This window comes from Lathyrus oleraceus, chromosome 5 (genome assembly GCF_024323335.1).
Source record: "Lathyrus oleraceus cultivar Zhongwan6 chromosome 5, CAAS_Psat_ZW6_1.0, whole genome shotgun sequence".
NCBI lineage: Eukaryota > Viridiplantae > Streptophyta > Magnoliopsida > Fabales > Fabaceae > Lathyrus > Lathyrus oleraceus.
In genome coordinates, this window is record NC_066583.1 from 462528127 (window position 1) to 462542113 (window position 13987).

Below are 13987 nucleotides of genomic sequence, written 5' to 3' on the forward strand. Positions count from 1 at the left end.
GCTTGAGGAACTCACCCTTACACCTATTTTTCAGGTAACGAGCAGTGAGTTGAATAGGAGCTAGTGCTTGGAGTCTAGTGTAGTCTCCTAGTGGGTCATGCTCTGATAGATGTAACATCGGGAAGGGATGTTTGAATATTTTATTGATTGGTTGTGAACCATTTTGCATGTAATATGTTACATGATGTGAATAATGGAATTGATTTTATCCGCTGCGTATTATGCAGATACTTTATAATTTGGATTAAATAAATGAGCATGACAGGATATTCTGATGATGGTTGTGAAATGATTGTGTGACACCCTTCGGGGCATAATTACTCTGATGAACATATTGTTATTTTAATTATAATAATTTGGGGTATTTAGAAGGGTGTTACATTAGTGGTATCAGAGCATAGTCGGTCGTGTCGAGTCGTAATTGTTCTGTTTCCCCTGTACGGGATAGGTGTTGTGTAACCCTATCAGTACTTATTTGTTTCATCTTGTTAGGTTCTCAGAATAGAGATGGCTGGAAGAAGTAGAGACGATGCTGTGATTGCTGAGGCTCTGGGTATGCTAGCTGGAGTACTTGGGGGAAATCCGAATGTTGTGGGAATGGGAGCTGCTCGTCAACTGAGTGAGTTCCAGAAGAACAATCCTCCAATGTTCAAGGGAGCATACGATCCAGATGGTGCTCAGAAGTGGTTGAAGGAGATCGAGAGGATCTTCCGAGTGACTGAGTGTGCCGATAACCAGAAGGTTAGGCTCGGTACGCATATGCTGTCAGAAGAAGCAGATGATTGGTGGGTTGCTACCCGCACTGAGTTGGAAGCTGCCGGAAGTGCTGAGGTCACTTGGGCGGTGTTCAGAGAGAGATTTCTGAGGAAGTACCTTCCAGAGGAGGTCAGAGGAAGGAGAGAGAAAGAGTTCGTAGAATTGAAGCAGGGCAATCGGTCTGTTACTGAGTATGCTGCTAAGTTCACAGAGCTGTCGAAGTATTACATTCCCTATGATGAGGCTACTGGAGAATTTTCAAAATGCGTGAGGTTTGAGAACGGGTTACGTCCCGAGATCAAGCAGGCTATTGGGTATCAGCGGATTAGAGTGTTTTCTAATTTGGTCGACTGTTGCAGAATGTTTGAACGGGATACCAAGGCCAGAGCGGAAAGCTATCAGCAGAGGGTTGATAGGAAAGGCAAGAATCAGAATGATCGTGGGAAACCGTATGCAGCTGGCAAAGGTTTCCAGAGACAGAGTGGGATGAGGAGACCTAGTGGGGGAGACTCCAGTGTCCCTGCCAAATGTTATAGATGTGGTCAGGCTGGACATCGTTTCTATGAGTGTACCAGTGCTGAGAAGAAGTGTTTCAAGTGTGGAAAAGGTGGTCACTTGGCGGCAGAGTGCCGGTTGAAGACTGCGACTTGTTTCAACTGTGGAGAGTTGGGTCATATCAGTCCACAGTGTCCTAAGCCAAAGAAAGAGAATCAGTCGGAAGGCAAGGTCTTTGCTTTATCGGGTTCTGAGACTTCTGCAGATGATCGTTTGACCCGAGGTACGTGTTATATTAATGGCTTTTCTTTCGTAGCTATTATTGACACTGGTGAGACCCATTCCTTTATATCTTTGGATTGTGCTGTGCAACTTAAATTAGAGATATCTGAATGCATGGAAGTATGGTGATTGATACTCCTGCGAAGGGTTCAGTGACTACTACTTCAGTTTGTTTAAATTGTCCTTTGAGTATTTTTGGTAGAGACTTTGGATTGGACCTAGTGTGTCTTCCAGTAGTGCAAATTGATGTTATCCTGGGTATGAACTGGTTGGTGTCTAACCGAGTTTATATCAACTGTTTTGATAAGACTGTTATCTTTCCTGAGATTGAGGAAGGAAAGAGTTTGTTTCTATCAGCTAGGCAGGTGAACGAGGAAGTAGCAGATGAGGCAGAGTTGTTTATGCTGTTAGCGACTTTAGAGGCTAAATATAAATTGGTGATTTGCAATCTAGCCGTGGTGTGTGATTTTCCTGATGTGTTTCCTGAAGAAGTGAACAAATTACCGCCAGAGCGTGAAGTTGAGTTCTCGTTTGATTTGGTACCTGGTACTAGGCCGGTGTCGATGGCTCCATACCGTATGTCTGCTGTTGAGTTAACTGAATTGGAGAGTCAGTTGGAAGATCTGTTGGATAAGAAATTTATTCGTCCGAGGGTGTCACCGTGGGGTGCACCGGTGTGGTTGGTTAGAAGAAGTTAGTTTCCTGGTCATGTGATTTCAAGAGGTGGTGTTGCTGTTGATCCTTCTAAGATAGAAGCGGTATCTCAGTGGGAAGCTCCGAAGTCTGTTGCTGAGATTCGAAGTTTCCTTGGTTTGGCTGGTTATTATAGGAAATTCATTGAGGGATTTTCCAAGTTGGCGTTACCGTTGACAATGTTGACTAGAAAGGGGCAAGCATTTGTTTGGGACTCAAAGTGTGAAGAAGGCTTCCAAGAGTTAAAGAGAAGGTTGACTACTGCTCCTATTCTGATATTACCGAGTTCGTCGGAATTATTTGAGGTTTATTGTGATGCTTCATTGTTGGGTCTAGGTGGTGTGTTGATGCAGAATAAGCAGGTTATAGCTTATGCTTCGAGACAACTAAGGGTTCATGAGGGGAACTATCCGACGCACGATTTAGAGTTGGCAGCTGTGGTTTTTGTTCTGAAGTTGTGGAGGCATTACTTGTACGGGTCAAGATTCGAGGTTTTCAATGACCATAAAAGTTTAAAGTATTTGTTTGATCAGAAAGAGCTGAATATGAGACAGAGGAGATGGTTAGAGTTTCTGAAGGATTATGACTTTGGTTTGAATTACCATCCGGGTAAAGCAAATGTAGTAGCTGATGCATTGAGTCGGAAATCATTGCATATGTCTATGTTGATGGTTAAAGAATTGGATTTAATTGAGCAGTTTAGAGATTTGAGTTTGGTGTGTGAGAGTACTCACAATAGTGTTAAATTGGGAATGTTGAAGTTAACGAGTAATATTTTGGATGAGATCAGAGAGGGTCAGAAATCCGATATGCTTTTGGTTGATAAGTTGACTCTAGTGAATCAAGGCCAAGGTGGTGAATTCAGAGTTGATGAGAATGGTGTTTTGAAATTTGGTAATCGGGTGTGTATTCCGGATGTTGCCGAGCTTAAGAAGAGTATTCTTGAAGAAGGACATCGTAGTGGCTTGAGTATTCATCCTGGAGCTACGAAAATGTATCATGATTTGAAAAAGTTGTTTTGGTGGCCGGGAATGAAGAAAGAAATTGCGAGTTTTGTTTATTCCTGTTTGACTTGTCAGAAGTCAAAGATTGAGCATCAGAAGCCGTCTGGGCTAATGCAACCGTTGGCTATTCCAGAGTGGAAGTGGGATAGTATCAGTATGGATTTTGTTTCTGGGTTGCCGAGGACAAATAAGAATTTTGAGGCTATTTGGGTGATTGTTGATAGATTGACAAATCGGCTCATTTCATTCCGATCAGCATGGATTATCCGTTAGAGAGATTAGCCGAGTTGTATATTGAGAAGATTGTAAGTTTGCATGGTATTCCGTCGAGTATTGTTTCGGACAGAGATCCTAGATTTACATCGAAGTTTTGGGAAGGTTTGCAGAAGGCTTTGGGAACTAAGCTGAGATTGAGTTCTGCATATCATCCGCAGACTGATGGTCAGACTGAGAGGACGATTCAGTCACTAGAGGATCTTTTGAGAGCTTGTGTTTTAGAAAAGAGAGGTGCGTGGGATTGTTATTTACCGTTGATTGAGTTTACCTACAACAATAGTTTTCATTCGAGTATTGGTATGGCACCGTTTGAAGCTTTGTATGGTAGGAGATGTCGGACACCTTTATGTTGGTATGAGTCCGGTGAGAGTGTTGTGGTTGGACCGGAGATTGTTCAACAAACTACGGAAAAGATTAAGATGATTCAGGATAAGATGAGAATTGCTCAGAGTCGTCAGAAGAGTTATCATGATAAGAGGAGGAAGTCACTTGAGTTCCAAGAGGGAGATCATGTGTTTCTTCGTGTTACTCCGATAACTGGTGTTGGTCGAGCTTTGAAGTCGAAGAAGTTGACACCTCGATTTATTGGTCCTTATCAGATTTTGGAGAGGATAGGAGAGGTAGCCTATCGTGTCGCTTTACCGCCGTCGCTTGCGAATTTGCATGATGTTTTTCATGTGTCTCAGTTGAGGAGATACATTCATGATCCGTCGCATGTTGTCCAAGTAGATGATGTACAGGTGAGAGATAACCTGACTGTTGAAACATCACCTATGAGGATCGAGGATCGAGAGTTGAAGCAGTTGCGGGGTAAAGAGATTGCCTTGGTGAAGGTAGCTTGGGGAGGACCAGCAGGTGGCAATGTGACTTGGGAACTTGAGAGTCAGATGAAGGAGTCTTATCCGGAGTTGTTCGCTTGAGGTATGTTTTCGAGGACGAAAACTCTTTTAGTGGGGGAGAGTTGTAACACCCCAATTAAAATAAGCTAATTATTTAATTTAAATTAATATTTTATTTATTGATTTAATTGAATAATTGGAAGTTTGGATTAATATTATTATTTGTGGAATAATAATTATTGGGATTATTATTATTGGATTATTATTTTATAATTGGAATAAAAGTGGAAATCAGTAAAAAGGTCCCATTTGGTAAAAAGGTTTATTGTTTTCACGTGAAAAAGGAAAAAGAGGCAGAACATGGAAAAGGGCAAAAAGCCAGAGAACGAAGGTTGAAGGAAGGAGAAGCTTGGAGCTCGGAAGCCGCCGGATTAACTCAGGTAAGGGGGGTTTATCGTTGATTAACGGGTATTATATGATAATATGTCATGGGTAGTGATAGACCTTTAATTTACCTTTGAATTGGATGAGTATGGTGAATTTGTGAAAATGATTGATGAATGGAATTGGATGATGAATCGAAGCAAACCCGTAGAAATTAGAGGGAATAGTGTTAGGATTTTGTGAGATTGAACAGGATATGAAGTGTATAAGACGATAGGAGTGATTTTGTGTAAGAATTGAATCGTGGGAGGTTAGATCGAATAGAACTCGTAGCAGAAAAGCCATTGCAGATCTGAGAATGCTGGTTTCTGGTCATACGCGTATGGCACTAGGCAATACGCGTATGAGATGGCTGGTACGCGTATGGCGCTAGGCAATACGCGTATGGATGAGGAAGATGATGTTTTTAACGTAAAATGGTCTCTGTTGGTACGCGTATGAGAAGTTGGTACGCGTAGCATACGCGTATGGAAGTGGGCAATACGCGTATGGCTTGGTCAGGATTTGGGCAATACGCGTATGGGCATAGGCAATACGCGTATGGGCAGGATTGTGATTTCCTGTGCTGCTGTTGTGCAGTTTTTGACTGTTTAGGCTGAGTAGTGAGACTTAGCTGAGGTATGATGTTGTAGGGATCATTTCCCGTTGTTTTGAGTGGTATAGGTATTAGTAGAACGGGCTAATACTGTGGTTGATTTTGTGGCATGATATGATATGCTTTTGTGATTAATTATGTTGATAATGTGTGATGGTACACATGATGATGTGAATGTATACATGTGTGAATAGACTGTATTATGGCTTAGAGTGTGAGCATGTGTCTATTCTTGATTGTTGTTGATGTTGCATTGCTAGATGATTAGCATGCATATTGTGGCCTTCGGGTGGTAGCTAATTCCCATGGTGAGGAATTAGTGAGTAGATCATTTTGATTATGGTTGTTGATGTTTGCATGCTAGGTGAGTAGCGTGCATTTCATGGCCCATTGGGGTGGTAGCTAATTCCCATGGTGAGGAATTAGTGAGTGAGTCACTATGTCTCAAATGAGTGGGACTAGTGAGCTTGGTAGCCGTGCCTGGATTTGGACGGTGAGGTGAACTATATGTTCACAAATAGTCGGTACCGCATGCATGGAGTCTCATTGCATAATATGTGTATGGCGTATAATATGAATGGATGTATTCCAATATTATACGTGTGTTTGTATTGATATTGAGTATGAATATGAGTTGTATTGGTATTGAATATGATGTTTGAATTGATACTGCCGTTATTGAGTGTGTAGTCTGGTTAGAGTGATTTGATGCGTTAGTTACTTAACATTACATAATGTTGTATAATGCTTATTATATTGCTTGAGGAACTCACCCTTACACCTATTTTTCAGGTAACGAGCAGTGAGTTGAATAGGAGCTAGTGCTTGGAGTCTAGTGTAGTCTCCTAGTGGGTCATGCTCTGATAGATGTAACATCGGGAAGGGATGTTTGAATATTTTATTGATTGGTTGTGAACCATTTTGCATGTAATATGTTACATGATGTGAATAATGGAATTGATTTTATCCGCTGCGTATTATGCAGATACTTTATAATTTGGATTAAATAAATGAGCATGACAGGATATTCTGATGATGGTTGTGAAATGATTGTGTGACACCCTTCGGGGCATAATTACTCTGATGAACATATTGTTATTTTAATTATAATAATTTGGGGTATTTAGAAGGGTGTTACACTCCACACCCTGCCATAAGGCCATACACCCTCACTCTCACCAATATTTATTTAATTACCCACACATAATAATTAAATAAATATAAAAAATTATAATTAAATTAAAACAAAATAATTTACTAAAAATGGGGTGTTACTGTAAGACCCTAATTTTGACCCTAAGATCCCTCATGGCATCATAACGTTTCATTTGCATAGCCTCAAGGATCATAAGCATCTTGGTTCCCTTTGCCTTTGGGTGGGATCTCTTGTGAATGGTTTGAGATCACCAAGCATGCTTGAATTGTATATTATTGTTTTCTCATTTTATTTACTAACCAAAAGCACAAAAATATGTCACTAACATTTCTTGTTTGTAGCTTGAGCAATCACAAGGTCTAAAAGCTTCTAGAAGATCCTATGTGTATTGATATGGTCAAGAGGAGATGGAAACAAGTATGGTAATGGTTCCCAAAGCTCTCATCCATCAAATATGCCTCCCAAGTATCTCAATTCATCATTATGGTAATGGTTTGAGATCAAAACTTTTGTTTGGACTGTTGGCTTGATCTTGGACAAATGGACTTAGAATTTAGGCAACATTCCTATGCTAAAGGACTTGGCCAATGCCAACTTTTGTGAAACCAAGTGCTTGCAATTTGAAACTTCATCTGATACATCATTCAAGATCCCTTTGAGTTCATCTGCAACATGATCATTGTGAAACTGTTATTTTGAACCTGTGACTTGTGGAATTCATGGGCTAATTTGAAGAAGATCATGGAGTGGCCAAAGCTTGGATGTGGATATCTTTATTTGATGCCTTGCTCTTCAAGATTGATATAATTGTGCATTTGTGTGTTGCTTGATTCTAAATGTCCAAGGAAATTTGGGTTTCTATTGACATTCTTGTCTATTAGATTCCTATCCATTGGTCAGATCTTTTCAACTCTTAACTTTTAATTTTGTGCATAGGATTAATCTCTTCATCTCCTCCCTATTTTTTTAATTTCTAAATCTCTCCCTCATTTTTTAAAATCTTCTTTGATTGAACTAGTTTTGTTCTAAACTTTGACCACTTTGCAAAAAGATAGAAACTTTGGCCTTATGCCATTGAATTTTCAAACTTTATTTTCTTAATCAAACTTGTAAATAGACTTAACTATACTTGACCTAAACTTTCAAAAGTAAAAAAGAACTAACTCATTCAAACCATCTTCAGGCCTCTATGCCTTTCAAACTCAATTTTTGTTAAAAACAATGCACCCACTTTGAAATTTGTATCACGAACTACGAGGTTTTGATCCCTCATTTTTATCTTGGTACGTAGGCACGAGTCTGAAGGTCTTGTCAAACACAAAAATATAATTAATGAATTCTTTTCTCATCCCCCCACTCTATTTGTTTGTAAACATCATTTTTTACAAAATACATATGCACACAAAAAGGGCTCCCTATGAGTACCTAGGATACTTTAGATGCTAACACCTTTCCTCTGTGTAACCAACCCCCTTACCTGTAATCTCTGACATTTTATTAGTTTTGATTTGAAAACTTCTTACTTTTGGATTTTGTTCGTACTTTTTCTCTTTTCCCTTGGAAACAATAAAAGCGCGGTAGCGACTCTGGTTTTATCGATGTCCAGCTTATCCATAGCTTGATGATCATGAATTTATCGCTACAACGACTCTGTTGTATTTCAAGCGTTTGTTACGCCCAGGTATTTTTTGCACCGTGACAGTTGACGACTTTGATGGGGACTACTCCCTAAAGAGAGTCAAACCTAACTTAGTAATTTTTATGTTAAGTCTTAACATTTGTTTCACATAGAAAACCGGCTCTTAAAAAAGTAATATTTCATTCATCTTAAGTAAAAAAAAAATTGTGAGACAGATCCTTATAATGTGATAAATTTTCTTGCAAAACATCATGAAAAAAATGAAGTTTAGGTCGTAAGAATAATGTGTTTGAATTAGCTACAAATTAATTATGATTTCTAGGTTTCTGTATGATGTTCATGTTAACTACAGATTTAACGACAAAAATTTCGTCGCTATAAATTTAATTAATATAAATAATATAAAATGGGAACAAAATATCACGTAACATTCATGTCACCATCTTTGCCTCACCGACATTGCCATGTGTCATACCACGCCAATTTCGGTTAACAACATCTTTGAGATTTTTAAGAGAACTACAAATATATTTAACTTTGTTAATCATCACATCCAATTACTTAATAAAATATTAAGAATTAAATAAAAGATCAAAGTTCATATTTCATTAATAAAATAGATAAATCTTAGATTTAATTAAAATAATATGCTATACTTTTTTTCACTTTACACATAAAATAAATTATTAAGCAAATAATTATTGCGAAAATATACTAATAGTTTTATTAAATATTGAGATACTACGTTGCCTCCTGAAAATGATTTTATTTTTAAAACTAAAATATATAAAATAACACCTTTGTTAGTTTAAATGTAGTTATGGAGAGATACCAAATATGGTTTAGAATCCACTATTTCTTAAATCTCTTTGGTTTATAAGGTAAAATTTCAGTTATTAAATTATTTAAAAATTTGGTTAATTTTTTTATTTCAATTCAATTTCTAATAGATATCCATAAAAATGAAAATTTTATCCCATACTCCTTCATTTATTTTGACCCCTAAATTATATTTTTTAACCAAAATACTCTTATATAAATAATTTATTAAAAATTAAAAAATATTAAAAAAATTGAGTATCGAAATTGTTTTGTAAAATCTTCCAATATACAAAATAAAAGATAAAAAATGTTAAAACATGACTATCGAAATTCTTTTGCAAAATTTTCTGATATCCAAAATAAAAGTTAATGTTAAAAAATGACTATTGAAACTCTTTTGTAAAGTTTTTCTATACCCAAAAAAATTTAAAAATTAACTACCGGAACTCTTTTGGAAAGTCTTTTGATACATAAAATAAAAGTTTAAAAACTGACTTTCGAAACCCTTTTATAAAGTTTTGTGGAACACAATAATAGTTAATGTTAAAAACAGACTATCGAAACTCTTTGGAAAGTCTTTTGATATGCAAAATAAAAGTTAAAAAATGTATTGACTATCAGAATTCTTTTACAAAATCTCCCGTTATACAAAATAAAAGTTTAAAAATATTTAAAAACTGACTACTGGATTTTTTTTGCAAAATATACAAAATAAAAGTTAATGTTAAAAACTGATTATCAAAACTCTTTTTGTAAAGTCTTCTGATTTACAAAATAAAAGTTAAAAATATTTCAAAACTAAAATAATAAATTAGTTAAAAATATAAAAGGACAAAGTTGATATTTTTTTTTATAAAATATAAGGGTATAAGAATAAAGATATTTGTATGAGGTAAAATCTTTCATAAAAATACCCACAACGAGTAGAATAAAAGTCATTAAAAAATTATACGAACACGGGCTCAGGTAATCATCAACTTAAATAAACGGGGATGAGTGCGGATATGTGCACCTTGGTACCCACCCCGCCTCATACTCATACAATATATATTTATATTTTTAAATATATATTATTATATAAAAATAAATGTCTATCGATTTTTTAAAATATATCAATTTTAAATTACTACATATTTAATATAAGTGATCATTTATTTTATAATTCAACAATAATAATTATTTATTTATTTTTATATTTTTAAAAAACTTAAAATAAAATAATATTTTATATTTAATATGTTTATTTTTATTAAAAATGAAGATAATGTGTATGGATGCATATCGTTACATATCCAAAGGGTACGTGTACATGTTGAAGGTGAGAAAAACAAGAAAGGGGGGGTTTGAATTGTTTGAAAAATAAGCGCTTTTGCAAAATGAAATCACACAATGATTTTATACTGGTTCGCTTATAACACAAAGCTACTCCAGTCCACCCGGCCAAGGTGATTTCGCCTTCAACAAGGACTTAATCCACTAATCTTGAAAGATTACAAACAACCCCTAAGAGAGAAGAAAATCTCTTAGTCCTCTCAAGTCTACAGACTACAAAGAGTCACTTGAGGAAATTAAATAAAAATTAGATACAAGATGTGTAATCTAGAGTGCTTCTAAGAAAGCAAATATTACAAACTTAAGAACAAATTTTTCACTTGATAAGCAAAAGCTTAGTGAAAATCTTTGAAGAACAAAGATGTTTTTCTTGAGCGTGATATAATTTCAGTATAGTTTTGGCTAGTGATTTCTTGCTTACTGAATGAGATTTCTTCTCTATTTATAGGAGTTGAAGTAGAGTTGAAGTAGCGTTGAATCTGTTGGATATTGAGATGTAGTTACGCCATTCCATTAATAGCTTCTGCAGTAGACTTTTTCTCTTAGAAGTGACTACTTACCACAAGTAGTATCTTCTCTCTTGGAAGTGGAGATTAACGTCTCTTTCTAATTGAGGAAATCCATTTGCAGAACTTTAACTTGGCTTAAATGTTACTTCATCATGATTAACAATTCTGATTAGAGTCTTCGTGTATCTGGGAATCTGGCTTCTGATGTTTTCTCTTGAAAGTTCAGATGGCGCTGATAACTTCAGAGTTTACAGAGGACATTTATTCAGAGTCAGAGCTTCTAGACTTTACTTCATGTTCAGATGCTTCTGATACTTTGTAGTTTTGTCCAGAGTCAGAGCTTCTTGAATGAGATTCCTCTTTAGATGCTTCTGATACTTGAGATTTTGCATCTGATCTTGTATTGCATCTGATGACATCATCAGATTTATTTCTTCTTTCTATAGAACCCTGCACACTTAGAAACTTTTCGTTAGGGTGCCATTTTTGGTTTCATCCTTTGTTATCATCAAAATCAAGGAATCTGTTGTAGAACAATTTTTGTTCTTACAATCTCCCCCTTTTTGATGATGACAAAACAACTTAAAATAGCAGATGAAACATGAATAAAATAAGATCAGATAGACAGAAGCTCCCCCTGAGTTAGCGCTAGGGAGTTCAGAAGTTCTTACCAGAGCTTTCCAAGCAATGAGATTTCTGAAAACTTTCTGCAATTTCTTAATTTTAATGTTAGAGTTATTTAATCAGAGCTATTATTTAATCAGAGCTATTTATATCAAAACTATTTTTACAATTGTTGCAGAATGCTTAAGGTTTTAGACATAATTTTCATCAGAGCTATTTAATAATTTCTCCCCCTTTTTGGCATAATCAAAAAGGCATAAAAAATAAAAAAATTAAAAAGAATAATAAAGAGAAAAACATTTCATTAAACAGAAGCACAAAGGCAAACAGCAGTCAAAACATCAGATTCAACAGAATATCAGAGCTAAAAAAGACAGAAGCAAGAAGACTAGGCAAGCAAACAAAATAAATCCTAAGTGCCTAAGGGTTTGGAGGTTGAGGAAGTCTCTGAAGCAACATGGCAAACATGTTCTGGATGTTTTCATTCAAGGCATCTTGCTTGTCCATCCTGGCACGAAGCTCATTCTGATCTTTCTTGATCTCTTGCTGATCTTGCTTTATCTCTTTCAGAGTGTTAAGAATCAGAGGGATCGCAGAGGAAGACTCCCCCTGAATCAGAGCCTGCTGAGCTTCAGCTTCAGCAGCAGCTTGGGCTTCTGCATCTGCCTGAGCCTTGGCTTCAGCTTCCCGAATCCTTAGAAGTTCTGCTTCCTTTGCCAGTCGTTCTTCTTCTAACCTCTTTGCTTCTTCTTCAGCTTCCCTAGCCAATCTTTCCTCCTCTAATCTTTTGGCCTCAGCTTCTCTAGCCAGTCTCTCTTGGAGTCTTTCCTCAGAGTCTCTGATGTAGCCATTTCTGACTTGTTCAGAGATACTCTTCAGCCTATAAGACTCAGAGGTCATCCAACTAATGACTCTGTTCCAGTGTGTCCTAACAGATTTAGGATCATCACTAACTTCAGAGTTTCTAGCCAGAGACTTGATCTTCTGGACTGAAGCTTCTGCAACCTGTATAATGGCCTCCTCAAGGGTAGGTATGGTAAGTTCAGGTTCAGGTTCAGGTGAATGAGGTGGAGAGTTTTGAGGGCTGAGATTTAGAGAGTGAGGTTCAGTTTGTTGAGGTTCAGATTCTGCTTGAAGTTCAGAATCTGCGTCTGGTTGAAGACTAGGAGATGAAGCATATAGTGGATTTAGGTCTAAAGGGTCAGAGTCTGGTCCAGGTACAGCGGGAATAAATGGTGGAGTGATATTAGAGGTGATGGGATCAGATGGTTGAGTTTCAGAGGGTAAGGTTGTTGTTTGTTGTGGTGGAAGTGAAGTTTGGAGGGGTGAGGTTACTTCAGATTGTCGTGTGGGTTGTGGAGCGAAATTTTAGCATAAATTTCAGCTATTGTTGGGGAGTTAGGGTCAGAGTGTTCTTGGTCAGAGGACTCTTGGTCAGAGAACTCTTGGTCAGAAGAAGGGGAAAGGTAAGGAGGTGATTCATATTCAGAGGATGAGGAAGAAGAAGTTTGTTTGTGAGTTTGTATAGGTTGAGAGGGAGGAATGAAGGTTCTAGCTATGTTTAGAACTGGTGTTGGTTGGGAGGTTCTGATGATTGAGGGTGGGATTTCAGAGGTAGTGTATAAGGGGGGTGTTGTGAGAGGATGAGAAGAGGCCATCATAGGAACAGAAGTAGTAAGAGGAATAGACATACCAGAGGAGACATTCAGAGGTGCTGAAGCTTTGCTGCCAGAAGTTTCTCCAAGTCTGGCTTTCTTTGCTCTCCTTGCCTCAGCAGCTATCTGTTTCTCAGAGACACCTCTCTTGTATCTGACAAGATCTTCTACAGAGTCCAGACAGTCTTCAAGGCGGAAATCAGAGATATCAACGCCTTCATCCAGACGATCCTGAAGGTAGATAGCAATGGCATTCTTGGGTTCATTCTTGAAGAACCTGGCAAGGCCATGAGGCATCTTCCTCTGATCTTTTAGAGATTCCCAGGTCACATCCATAGTGGGCTTGACTCTAATGTCTTTGATGATTCCCATACTCTTCAGGTTTCTGGCATTCAGAGGCTTTCCCACATCAATTGCCAGATCATCCATACATCTGGTCTTCTCCAGATCATCTACTAAGCCATGCTCAATGAAGACATCAGAGAGCAATCTTCCCAGAGGAATGTAGGATCTGGGCTTCATATTATTCCTCGTTTCTCTGACTGAATCCCTCAGATACCTGAACAGGAGAGTAGGGAGGTTGATCTTGATACCCTTCTGAATGCAATATAAGATGCATTTCTGATCAGCATTGATATAATCTGAAGAGTTGGAGGCTGGACGATGATGGATTGTTCCCAGAATAATCTTCAGCCAAACTCGGAGGTTCTGATGAAGCTCCTTGTTCTTAGAGGGGTTTCCTTCAACATTAGGTTTGAAGATTGTAGGGTTGATGACTTCAGTGATGCGTTTTGACCTTGGAGGAATATTGTAAATCCTTTTACCTCCAGCTTTCTCCATGTTTAGCAAGGAAGCAATTGATGCTT